Here is a 12,670-nt window from a genome sequence, read left to right on the forward strand (position 1 = left end):
TATAAACGTGCTTCTATAATTTATAGCTAGTAAGTTTATAGCTGGTAACTAAGTAGTAAATTCTAGAAGAAGAAACGCCAAGAAGTATGCCAAAGAGACAGCAGAGAGTATAAAAGGAGCGAAAGCTGAGTAAGCAGCAATCAGTTTGATTTAAGCACGCTATCAGTTGCGAAGTATAAGTGTTATTGTGAAGTATTTTTAAAGTAGTCTAATAAAGACCATTTTGCATTATTGAATATTGGAGTTATTTACTAGACAGTTTAGCGATACGAACGTTAGTAGAAGGTTGCAAATAAGAGGAATTTCCGTAAATTCGTTACAATATAATAACCTCAACACAAAAAATTTTAGTCTAAAAATTCATCGAAAACAAGTAAGTTCGGGTTTAACCGAACATTACATAATCACCTGACAAATTACAGCTTGCAAAACTTTTAAAATACCTTCTTTTACAAGTTGGCGGTGCAACACCCGTTGCCAAAAATTTTACTAATTTTCTATTCTGCGTCATAAGGCCAATCCACCTACCAAGTTTCATCGCTTTAACCGTCTTCGGTAATGAATTATCGCACTTTTTCGGGTTTTCGAAATTTTCGATATCGAAAAAGTGGGCGCGGTTATAGTCCGATTTCGTTCATTTTAAATAGCGATCTGAGATGAATTACATACCAAATTTCATTAAGATACGTCAAAATTCACTCAAGTTGTCGTGTTTAGGACAGTCGGACGGACAGGGCTAAATGAATTTATTTTTTCGCCCAGATCATTTTGATATATCTATCTCGATTAGTTTATGCCGTTACGGGGTACCGAACAAAATTTATATACTCTGTGAGCTCTGCTCAGCAGAGTATAAAAAAAACTACAAACAATGTAAAGAATCAACAGAAAAGAAAACTCTATAATAACCGCCAACAGTAGGTAATCAAAATAGTAACAGCAGCAAAAGTAAAAGAAGCAGCAAAAAGAAGTAGCAATTGTGATCTCGTGTACTCATTAGATCCATAATGTATTATCATTTTCATAAATAGTTTGCCAGTTTCAAATTTATCGCTTGAGTGAAATTTGTTTTCGATCCGTGATCGTTTAAGATAATAAGGGCCCTAACTGGCTTTCTCATTCGTTATAAGGGCTTTTTAGTTCATATCGTGTACTAGCAGACCTGGCAGACGTTGTTCTGCTCTAGGTTTGGTTTATCTGTATACATTTTAAGAAGTTTTTATTTCGACTTACTCTGCCCCCCTCTTCTTCACTTTTTCTTAATCCTTTTATTCACTCCTCCCTCTGCATTTCTACTTCTGCGTCTCTGGTTCCCTCAACATCTTTTCCCTCACTTCATTTTCGCTTCATCTATCCCTATCTCTATATCTTCGTCTCACTCTATCTCTTTCTGAGTTTCTCCCCTCTTTTATCTTCTCTCTAGTTCTTCTCATTCTTCTCCACCCTTTATTGCCAGTCCCAGAGGGTGGTAGTATTTTGTTCCGGTCCCATTCCGAGTCCCAGTCCCAGTCTCAGTCCCAGTCCTAACTCAGTCCTAACCCCAGTCCAAGTCTATCCCTGGTTTACTCTGTGTTAGCAGCGCTATTATCATATAGAGTATTCAGATTGGATGTGGTTGAATGAGGCAGTCTTATAGTATGCATAACATCAAAAGTTAAAATTTTTGACTTAGCCCCTTTTAGATCAAAGTTTGTGTTACATGTTTAACATTAGCGGGCATCAAATAAATAAAGCACCTACAAACAAATACAAAAAGATGCTGAAATAAACCGGCCAGCAGTCACGTTGTGAGCGTTTTTCGACACTTTTCCCCGCTGTTAAAATGTTATTTAGGTTGTTTTTTTTTATACTCAGCGTGATTTGCACACATAGTATATTAACTTTGATAACATAACGGTTGTTGGTAACGGCATAAACTATTATTTGCCTAAGTAGAATTATAACAAGAAATAGGAAAACATTTTTGAAAATCGGCGTTGGACCGCAACTTTTATGACTAAGCCATTTTCTATATTACGGAAGCCATAACTCGAAGAAGAATTACCGGATCGTAATAGCATGCGTGGTTCCAGGGGGAGGAACTGGGGGAAATCCCCCCCCCCCCTTCCTAGAGCTTTGTAACACGTATTTTCATTATTTTCGACTGTGAAAAATTATGAGAGATATTTCGAATTAAAAAATATTTTCATTTCTCTTAAAAATCTTAAAATATTAATTTATCCAAAAGTGTGCAGAATTTCATTGTAGTTTGAAATTGAGGCTGTGAGACTAGAAGCTAAATAAATAAAGTTTTCTGAAAATAGGACCACATCGCCTTGTTTTATGATTTTATTTTTTTCAACAATTGCATCATGTACAGAGTAAATATTGACTGTAATAAAATATATAATACTAATATACATAGTAGTTTCTTATCACAAAACGGATTTTTACTAATTTTTAATTTTTCCTGCTTGGTCTATTATTTTACGTTATCTAATATATAAAATTCACCTGTCACGGTTTTAGAGGCTTAACTCCTCCGAAACGGCTGAACCGATTCTCATGAAATTTTGTGAGCATATTGGGTTGGTCTGAGAATCGGCCAACGTCTAGCTTTTTTTGCGCTACGTGCTTCGGGTCTTGAGATCAAAACGTGGACCCGGGTACCCCTAGAATGTGTTTATACAATATGTATATCAAATGAAAGCTGTTGATGATTGCTATAGTGCAGGATAATCTTCATATAACTGAGAGGCTAGGGTCTCGAGATATGGCCCAAAACGTGGACCCGGATACACCTAGACTGTGTTTTTACATTATGGGTGTTGATATGTTCTATAATACAGAGTAAGTTTTACACCGCTGAGTGACTAGGGTCTCGAGATATAGGCCAAAACATGGACCCGGATAGAATGTGTGTGTTATGGATATCAAATGAAAGCTGTTGCTGAGAGCTCTAAAGTTCATTGTGATATTCGATTTAGTCGCATCAACCTGGCAAAACTGATAAAGACAAGAATTAATAATACCCACCTACTTACATACGTCCTATTCGATTTGCCTGAAATTTCGTATATATATTTGCGTATATTAGTATTTACGATGCTTTTTTCGGGGAAGTATACCAGAGACGGACTGGGACTGGGAATAGGACTAGGGCTGGGACTGAGACTGAGACTCGGAGTGGGACTAGGACTGAGACTCGGAATGGGACAGGAACCAAATACATACCACCCTCTGGAACTGCAAATAAGAGATGAAGAAGGAGGAGAAAAGAGAGAAGGAGACTGAGAAAGAGATAGAATGAGACGAGAATGGATATGAAGTGAAAAAGACGGAGGATAACAGGAGGACAGTGAATAAAAAGATTAGGAAAAAGTGTAGAGATTAGGGCAGAGTTAGACGGAAAAAGCTTATTAAAATGTATGCCGATAGGCCAAATTTAGGCAGAACAACGTCTGCCGGGTCTGCTAGTCACTATATATATTTAAAAAAAATATATTCCTCAATAGGACTAGAAAACTCACTTATTTGGTTTTGGGATTAGTGTTTAAGTGACATAAAATATGAAAATTTTTCTTTCGTTTGTTTCATTGGCCAATTAGTGTGCTTGTAATTCTCAACTGGTTAGTGAAATATTCTAAAGACATAACCTGCAAAAATCGTTGGATCATGTGGTCCACTGGAGTACTTACCATTATACTCATCTGTAATGGGTTTTTCAAAGCAAAACAAGGTGGCTCAACCCGCAGCCAATACCTTGGAGCCCCCAGTGCTCGCCCCCAATGAATAAATACAAGGTGTAACAGGAGCATAGGGACCTCCCTCTCTAAAAATAATTACATAACATACAGTCCACAAAAATAACAAATAATATAATAACAAAAAAACTATTCGCTCGTCGAATCAACAAAGTTTAATTTATCTGCATTACGGTGAGTATATAATGTTCGGTTACATCAGAATTTAGAGACTCTTACTTGTTTTTTTTTTTTTTTAATTTTTTCACAGAAAAAATGCCATACTTTTATTTTATCTATTTTTTTATTTTTCTTATTGCTACGCTTAAGCCGCTCAAAGAAATTTCTTACGCTTTTATTTTCTCTTTTACTTTTAACCTTTTATTCACATTATTTTTCCCTCTTCTTATATTTTCATATTCTCTTTCGTTGCACGTTTTAAATAGCTGTTTTCACCGACAACAAGTCAGCTCAATCAGTCACAGTATCTATATTCTTAAGCTTAAAGTTTCTGCATCCATACATATATCTATATACATATTTATGTACAAAACTCGGCTTAGCTTTTGTTGGTGTAAGTTTGATTTGACTTTTGAAATTGTTATTGCAATGCGGTAACAATTACGTTGACCGTGACTTACGCAAATTGTGCGCATTTCTCAGATACAAAAATACTTTGCTGTATGATATTCAATAGAATTATCGCATATTAAAGTACAACGCCATATTTTTTGTAAACAAACTACAATTAACAAAAGGTACAAAAACACTAAAAATCGCCAACAAATAGGTAAATGTCTTTAATCTCTAACGAATAGTTTTGCGCCACTCTAATACCACTTTATTTGCTTGTTTGCATACGCACACGTTGGCATACATGTGTGCATGTGATGTGTGTTTATTTATGCATGCATGTGTTGTTGTAGAGTTCTACCTGACCACATTTGTGTATATATATTTGTAGTTGAGCTAGGTTGGAATCTCACTTTTATCGCCTAGCCAAGATTACTTAAGAGCTAAGCTGTCTTATTGTTGTTGTTAAAATGCTGCTAAGTAGAGATTGTGCTCTATGCTGAACTAGTAGTACTCGAGAGCAAATTCAAGACGTGTTCAAATACACTTGCATGCTGGTTTCATTAGCTCTAGATACTAAATATATATGTACATTAGGGTGGCCATTACTCTCGAAATAAAAAAAATAGTGCAACTCAGAGAAAAATTGTATTTTATATTAACCATATCGTCAGCTGAGTGCAAATCGGCAAATCTCGTGAAACGGAGAAGTCTCTGTATCAGAAATTGTTTCAAATAAAGCCTGTCGCCACTAATTGTATAATCAAAACTGCGACATTCTTAAAAAAAATTTAACTCGTTGCTGGTTGTAAGATGGCAGAGTAAATACACAGGTAAATCATCACTTTTAAATGCTATCTACAATGTTCTCCCAAAAGAAGTTATTGCCAATCGCAAAGCAAACGCAAAACTCACAGACGCTTGCAGTAACAAAAGGGACGAGATAGCGGCAGAGATGGTATCACAAAGGTTTGGAGATGTATATAAGCGAGGCACACAACTCTTTCTATCTCCCAAAGAAAATTTAAGAATTAACTGTTAAGCCAACTTACTATATGTATATACATTTACCCACTGTCATTAGTCAGTATTCCAACTCTTCTCAATCTTAAATAATCTTGTTGGTTGAGATATTGAATTCATACCTCGACGATGAAAAAATACTAACAAGCTCCTTCCGCAAAATCTGTAAGGATGAAGCGGGTAATTCACACGACTGTTGATTCTGATTACCTACATGACTCGGTTTTTTTTATCAAACCAAGGGATTAAATTTGCTCTTAAATCTGTTTGATTCTACAAATATATTTCCAGTGCAGCTCTTTGAAGCTGGAGTCCTCCATATACTCAAACTCCGCGTACATAATACCATACCAAGGGTTTGTCTCAGCCCACTAGGTAGAACCAAACTCCCGCTATTGTTTGCTCAAGCGGCGCCACCAACCTCCACGGCGGCCTTTTAATAGCTACATTTTCCGCAGAATGAACAGGAACAATGCCGAGCAGCAAACATTGAGCTTTTTTAAACGGTTTTATTTAGCTTGACTTGACAGGGTGGACGGTCGGCCGACGAATTTTGTAATTGAAATTTGAGTAACTTCCTGATAAGCTACAAGCTTGAAACTTGGAATATAGTTCAGAACCCGACGACAATGCAATAATAAGAAAAGAAAACTCCAATAGGTGGCGCATGGATCGAAATATATAAAAAAATCGTATGCGTGGTCCGATTTGGTTCATATTTGGAACACATAATACATACAAGAATATAAAGCGACATATGAAAAAATCACCGCTAGGTGTCGCAAGGATCGATGTGTTAAAAAAAATCGTACTTGTGGTCCGATTTGGTCCATATTTGAATACATGAATAGAAAGCGACCTATGATATCCGATTTGGCTCGTATTTGGAACAAATATTACATACAGTCCGGTAAAAATGACATCAAAATATTTTGGAGTTCGAGGAGGGACAAGCATACGTGGCGCAGAGTAGAGTAAAGTTTTTGTAAGGGTTACGTATTGAGGACATAGATTGTAACAAATTGTCAGGAAAGAGTCCTTGTAATAATGAGTCACTAAAGGAACTACATAGAATGAGAAATAATAGGTAATTAAATAAATACTAAAAACTTGAAAATAAAATAATTAAAAACAATGTTTTAAGTTAAACGGTTTAATTGAAAACAATACTTGCATGAAATAATAATAATACCAAAAGCTAGAAAATAATTAGGTGGGTCCTAGGTACTAGTCATCACACTGCTCATCAATCTAGGGCGTTGGTCAGACAATTAAATAAAAGCGTTGGACGCGTAAAACTGCTATTGATAGTCATATATAACACCAACTGAACCTTAATACGGTTATGCTACGCCTCACATTTTTAGAAATTTCACCCAACGCTTTTATTTAAATGTCTGATCAACACCTTAGATTGATGAGGAGTGTAATGGCAGTACCTAGGACCTACCTAATTATTTTCTAGCTTTTAGTATTATTATTACTTCACGTAAGTGTTGCTTTCAGTAAAACCGTTTAACTTAAAAAAAATTGTTTAATTATTTTTTTCTAACATAAGTACGCACGTTAGGCAAGACCTTCAGAACAAACCGGATCATAACACCAGGCAGAATAATCTATTTAAGCTGACATCGGCCACAGGGATAACTCTCCCCGATACATATGACAAGTTTTTCAGTCTGGCGATATTTTCCTCACAATTATAAACATAAACAAACTTGTTTCCTGCGAACGGAATGGCTATCGCACGACGTTTGTGCATTACTCAGGATGGAAATCGAATAACTCTGGGATACTTTTGCATTTGCAGAACATGCCTGGTAAGGTCTTTTTGAGTGTTGTTATAACGTACGATTGTAATATCTTCACTAAAAAGGATCTGTATTTTTAACAAGACCCTTGTGAAAACAAACTTTCGTTGGGGATTTTTTTTAATTTTTATTACACTAAACTTCGAGTAAATAAAAAAACTTCGAGAAAAAAAAAAAAACTTTCTGAAAAAGGTGGTTCGAGAAAATAAAACCACCTCCAGCTACTCGACTTATTAGCTAGCAAATGTAACGAAAGCACCAAGGGACTGACTTGGTATCTACGAGACCTTTGATAAATGTTTTTTATATCTCACCGCAGATACCCTATTTTATAAGCTTTTATTTACTTTCACTTTTGTTGTCTGTAATGGAATCTTGCAAGTTAAATTTGATACACTTCCCGGTGTACGATTGAGCTGAAATTTTGCACACGTGTATAACTCCGATGACAATGCAATATTACTTTGTTAGAATTCGATAAATTAATCGATAACACAGTTTTCGGTAAAGATTTGTATTTACTTTGGCATAACAGCCTAAGTCCCATACAAACACGCCGGTACCTATCCGTGGATTGTGATATTTGGACGTGGTGAATCACGTGTCACGCGTGGTGAATCTCATCGCTTGCGAAAAGCGGAGACACAACCCTCTGTTGTATTTCTGTGTATAACCAACATAGCTGAATTTTTAAGGCTGTTTAACCCTGTAATCTTTTCTGTAATTTATTTTGCTTTTGGAAAAATTACCTATTTGAAAAAAGCTGGCTGAAAAATATTGGCATAACAGCTTAAGTTAAATCAAGAATGGAAAATCTTTGGAAAATTTGAGCAGATGTGGCAATTTCGCGCGTCCGTTGAACGAAATATTGACAATCTGCTGATCATCGCTAAGAAATTAGCGACATTCCATCAACTAAGCAGCACTTTAGCAATACTACTGTTATTATTTGGCCGCTCAAACACACAAATATTAATTGTGCATTAAATCTAAAATATACAAATACACCATAATAATTTACACGGCCAAAGCCATAATAATTCACACGGGTCATCAATTCTTTCTCTGATTCAAAATCTGAACTACCAGCGCTACCGTCAACAGCTCAGTGTCATCACTGCCAGTAGCGCCAATAACACCAAACTCGTGCCTGACACACAAAAGTCGTTTCACTCAATAGCGCAAGTGAAATGTACTACGCACTCACTACTAAGAAGCGTCAAAAATTTGCTTGGAGTAATTTCGTCAATGAGCTACCATTGAGCTGGCACCGCATTGGCGCTGGCGCCATGCAATTTACATCACTAAAATTGCTCGAATGCCCAGGCTCATGACTTCAATACTTATATTTACAATGCTTTAAACTTTAAATACACCTCTGAAGTTGCTGCGCATAAAATGTGTACTAATAAATTCCAATACGCATTATACGCAGATGTAACTGATATATGTGTTTTTGTTTCACCCCCTATACTTATATTTAAAGCTTTTATAAGAACAAGCTTCTATTAAATGTTAATAAAACGAACTAAAAAGTAAAAAATAAAATTAAAGAAAAAAAAAACTTTTTTAAAAATAAGCTTTTATTATTTTGGTTAATAAAATTAACTAAAAAGTAAACAATAAATTGACTCTAAAGAAATATAACACTTTATAAGTTCATTGTAAGCTTAAACGATAATTAGGCTTTTTCGTATACGACAAAAAAATTCTATATTGTACATAATTATATATTTTTAACATTAAAACTTTACACCTAAATTATTAAATCTTACAGTTTATATCACAGTCCTAATTGTTCTAATAAAAGCGTGTTACATTGCGATAACAAGAAAAGGAGATCCTAAATGTTCTTAATTATACCATCAAAATTTAACACGTTTTTTATTAGAACAATTAGGACTGTGATATAAACTGTAAGATTTAATAATTTAGGTGTAAAGTTTTAATGTTAAAAATATATAATTATGTACAATATAGAATTTTTTTGTCGCAGACGAAAAAGCCTAATTATCGTTTAAGCTTACAATGAACTTATAAAGTGTTATATTTCTTTAGAGTCAATTTATTGTTTACTTTTTAGTTAATTTTATTAACCAAAATAATAAAAGCTTATTTTTAAAAAAGTTTTTTTTTCTTTAATTTTATTTCTTACTCGAGTTGCAGTTTCAATTGTTTTCAACTATCTATCAATGCCACCGATTTAAAAAATAACGGACACCGTAATGTGCACACAAACACATTTTTGTCAGCGGCTTTAGTTGTGCAGCAATGTTGAACAGTTAACCTTGGCAAACGGTCGTAGAAACAAACCAATATATGCACGTAGGTTTGTGTGTTTGGGTTAGCGGCGCAACAGGTAGTATCGCTGTTTAAAAACACACTTTGCTCACTTTTTTGTTTTTCGTTATTCATGCCGCATTTTTACTAAATATTTTTTTTGCTTTGCCTTTCATTGCTTTAACGTTAATGGTTGTGTAGGTGTGTGCGCACATGTTTCACACTATGACTTTACGGTTTGCATAAATTTACTTCTTACAGTTTGTAAATTTAGTCAAGTCTTTGAAGAGATTTTTTATTTATTAAGCAATTCTTAATTCGCAGACTTTGTTTGCGTTAATTAATTAAATTGAAATTTTTTGTAGTGTTTTATTTATAAACATAATTCACTGAATTACATAGTTTGAGCTATGTTTAATCGGATAATCAGTTGTTTTCAAATTAAATCAATTGCTTAAGATTTATTTAGCTATTCTTGTTTATTTTTAAGTTGTGAATTACTTGGATTTAATTTAGTTTAATTTCATTTCATTCTTTTAGGTTTTAATCTTATATTTTGCGAGTTCAATTCACGCTGTTTTATATCACTTAATATCGTTTTAATTTATTTTATTTGGATTACAATAAAAATAATTTTATTAATTTGGCATATTTGTTTCAATAAAATAATTAAATTTGATTAAGGCTTTAGAATAATTATTATTCTATTTGAATTCAATTTTCTTAACTTTTATTTTATTTTATTTATTTATTTTTTCAATTTAAGTTTAAATTACCTGCCATAATCTTAATTTAATTCAAATACACTTAAGATTAAGTCTGCTTAAATTTCTTTAGGGTAAATTGATTTTATTCATTTTATTTGTTATATTATTTGAGTAGTTTAATTAAGCTTGCTGATATTGAAAAACTCGCATAAGATTTTATTTTCTCCTATACCTTTTTTTATTGATCTTTCTTATTTTATCTTATCATATTTTCATTAATATCAACCAATATTTTGAATTTCTCTTGACCATTTCATTTTATTACTGATTGTATATTCTTATAGAGCGCGATTCATATTTACATGGTCTGCAATAGTTAACAATAATCGCGTGATAAAGCCGATAAAACAAACTAATATGAGAAACAGTCTTGACGTCATAAATATATTTAGGTTTAAGCCCAGCGCTGGTTGAGTTGACCCGAGGGCCAACGGTATAAGAATACACTGCCAGTTGAGTTTCAAAAGTCTCTTTTATTCCGTTCAACCGCTTTTGTAACATTTGCCCCCGTTTAGAAAACTATACGGACTTCTGAGGGGAATATTACCCTGTTTCGGCTGGAAACGCCCTATAGAGTTTTTTTGAAGAACCTTCTACTTACAAAAACAGTCCATCTCATGCTTTTATTGAATAAAACCCTATTTCAAAATCAGGTCCAAGAAAGCTCTATATCAAAATGTGCTTTAACAACGACCTGTATCAGGATCACCTCAGTACATATTGAAATAATATATGTATATATAAATTATGAGATAGGCCGTTTTCCAACTGCCTACTGAGGTAGAGTGATATTTCAGATAAAGTCTCCCCTACTCCTTCCTGTATGTTATGTTAGGTGGATGAATAGAAGTTAGTTTAAGATTTGCTAAGCTAGGCCTAAGTGGCCTATGTGTGTTCTGAAGCCCTGATTGAAAACTATAACGGCTCACAAAGTAATAAATTTCCATTGTAACTGCAGTCACCTGTGTATTGGACTAACTCTTTTTGGTTTGCTGAGTATGAGTATTTTATCGCTGACCTTATATTTATGAAATCGACTTTATTCAGGCACCTACTAGTATATCACCGATTGCCGGTTGAATAATTGAACCGCGTTTCTTATCAGATTTAGCTCTGAGAGGGATAGAGCATTTCACTAAAAGCACAAAACTGGAAGGGGTAGGTATAGCTAATAAATTTACAAACAAGTTGAAGTATATGAACTACACTAACACAAATACAAGAGCACGAGTATTACTTGAATGTACTATTTATTTTTATTTTTATTTTGTGGAATCACATTCTCTACGTTTATAATTTAATTATATTATATACATACACAAATATTTATAATCACTTGTAGGTTTGTAGGCATACCCATTATATATACATATGTATCTATATTGAACTCTTATCGGTGTCAGCATTGATAGCTCCGCCGTACGAGCGTGCATAATAATGCTACGTACACGCTCACAAAATTGTAAACAAAACACTAATACAACTGCAGCAAAATAAGTTTTTTTTTTTTCGTTACCACACTCACTTCCAATCAACTTGAGTACATTTATATGTGCGATTACACCTGAATATTTATTTGGAATTTGTCTAAACAATATTTTAATCTAAATATTACGCAGCAGCGCTGGTGATTCACTTCTCAAATTGTTGTTAATAGATTCGTAAAACTTTGTTAACTTCGAACACTTAGTAATTAATTCGCATTCGGTTTTATTTTTATTTTTTTTTATATTATTCCTATATTTAATTAAGCACTATTTTCGGTGTTGGAAAATGCAAATTATTTAAATAGTAATATATTCAGTTTTGAAATAATTCGAAATTCGTTATCACTCGCTTTGTTTACGGATGTTGCAAAAATCATACCATTTTCTCTATTAACACGAATATTCTCTACAACCATACAAAAGTATGCTTCTGTTAAGTTCAATACTGTATCTTTTTAACTTTTTATTTTATCGTATGAAAATGGCTGAACGCGCGCAAAACACTTCCTTCCCGGCGTATAGTAAAATAATATCTGTCAGATACAAACAGTTTTGTTTTGTTAGAAGCGGCAAATTTTACAGATAGACAAGTTGTATGTTGCGTGCAACGTGTTCGAATGCTAGTGATGCGAAGTTCGCTTTTGTTTGTATCTTCGTGTTGTACCGAATTGAGGTATTAGTTGTATCGTATTTACAATTAAGTTTTTCATATAGTAGATGCGTTTATCAAAACAAAACTTATACGGCTGTACAAAATGACATTGCGCAACACCATCAGCTCAGTCAGAATTGGTAAGGACCTCTCCGAATCATTCGAAACTAAACGAGATTTCAGACAGAGTGACCCCCTATCGTGCGATTTTTTTAATTTGATGCTGGAGAAAATTATGCCAGCTGCAGAACTTAACCGATCTGGAACAATATTCTATAAAAGCGTGCAATTGCTGGCATATGCTGATGACATTGATATCATCTGCCTAAACACCCGCGCCGTTTGTTCTGCTCAC

The 12,670-nt window shown here is 34.0% G+C and overlaps 1 protein-coding gene across 8 annotated transcripts in view; it reads right to left on the reverse strand.

Moving 5' to 3' along the window:
• The window catches only part of LOC137250947 (uncharacterized), a 396,368-nt gene extending 384,197 nt beyond the window's left edge, over positions 1–12,171 (reverse strand). For 5 of the 8 annotated variants that reach the window (XM_067784700.1, XM_067784704.1, XM_067784707.1 and 2 more), the window contains exon 1: positions 11,533–12,168. The gene's annotated coding sequence lies outside the window, so the exon portion shown is untranslated. Of the gene's footprint in view, positions 1–11,532 lie in introns of all 8 variants that reach the window. The other 3 variants (XM_067784702.1, XM_067784701.1, XM_067784703.1) reach the window with 3 other exon arrangements.
• Positions 12,172–12,670: the final 499 nt, after the last annotated feature.

Source organism: Eurosta solidaginis, chromosome 4 (genome assembly GCF_040869045.1).
Source record: "Eurosta solidaginis isolate ZX-2024a chromosome 4, ASM4086904v1, whole genome shotgun sequence".
Classification (NCBI taxonomy): domain Eukaryota; kingdom Metazoa; phylum Arthropoda; class Insecta; order Diptera; family Tephritidae; genus Eurosta; species Eurosta solidaginis.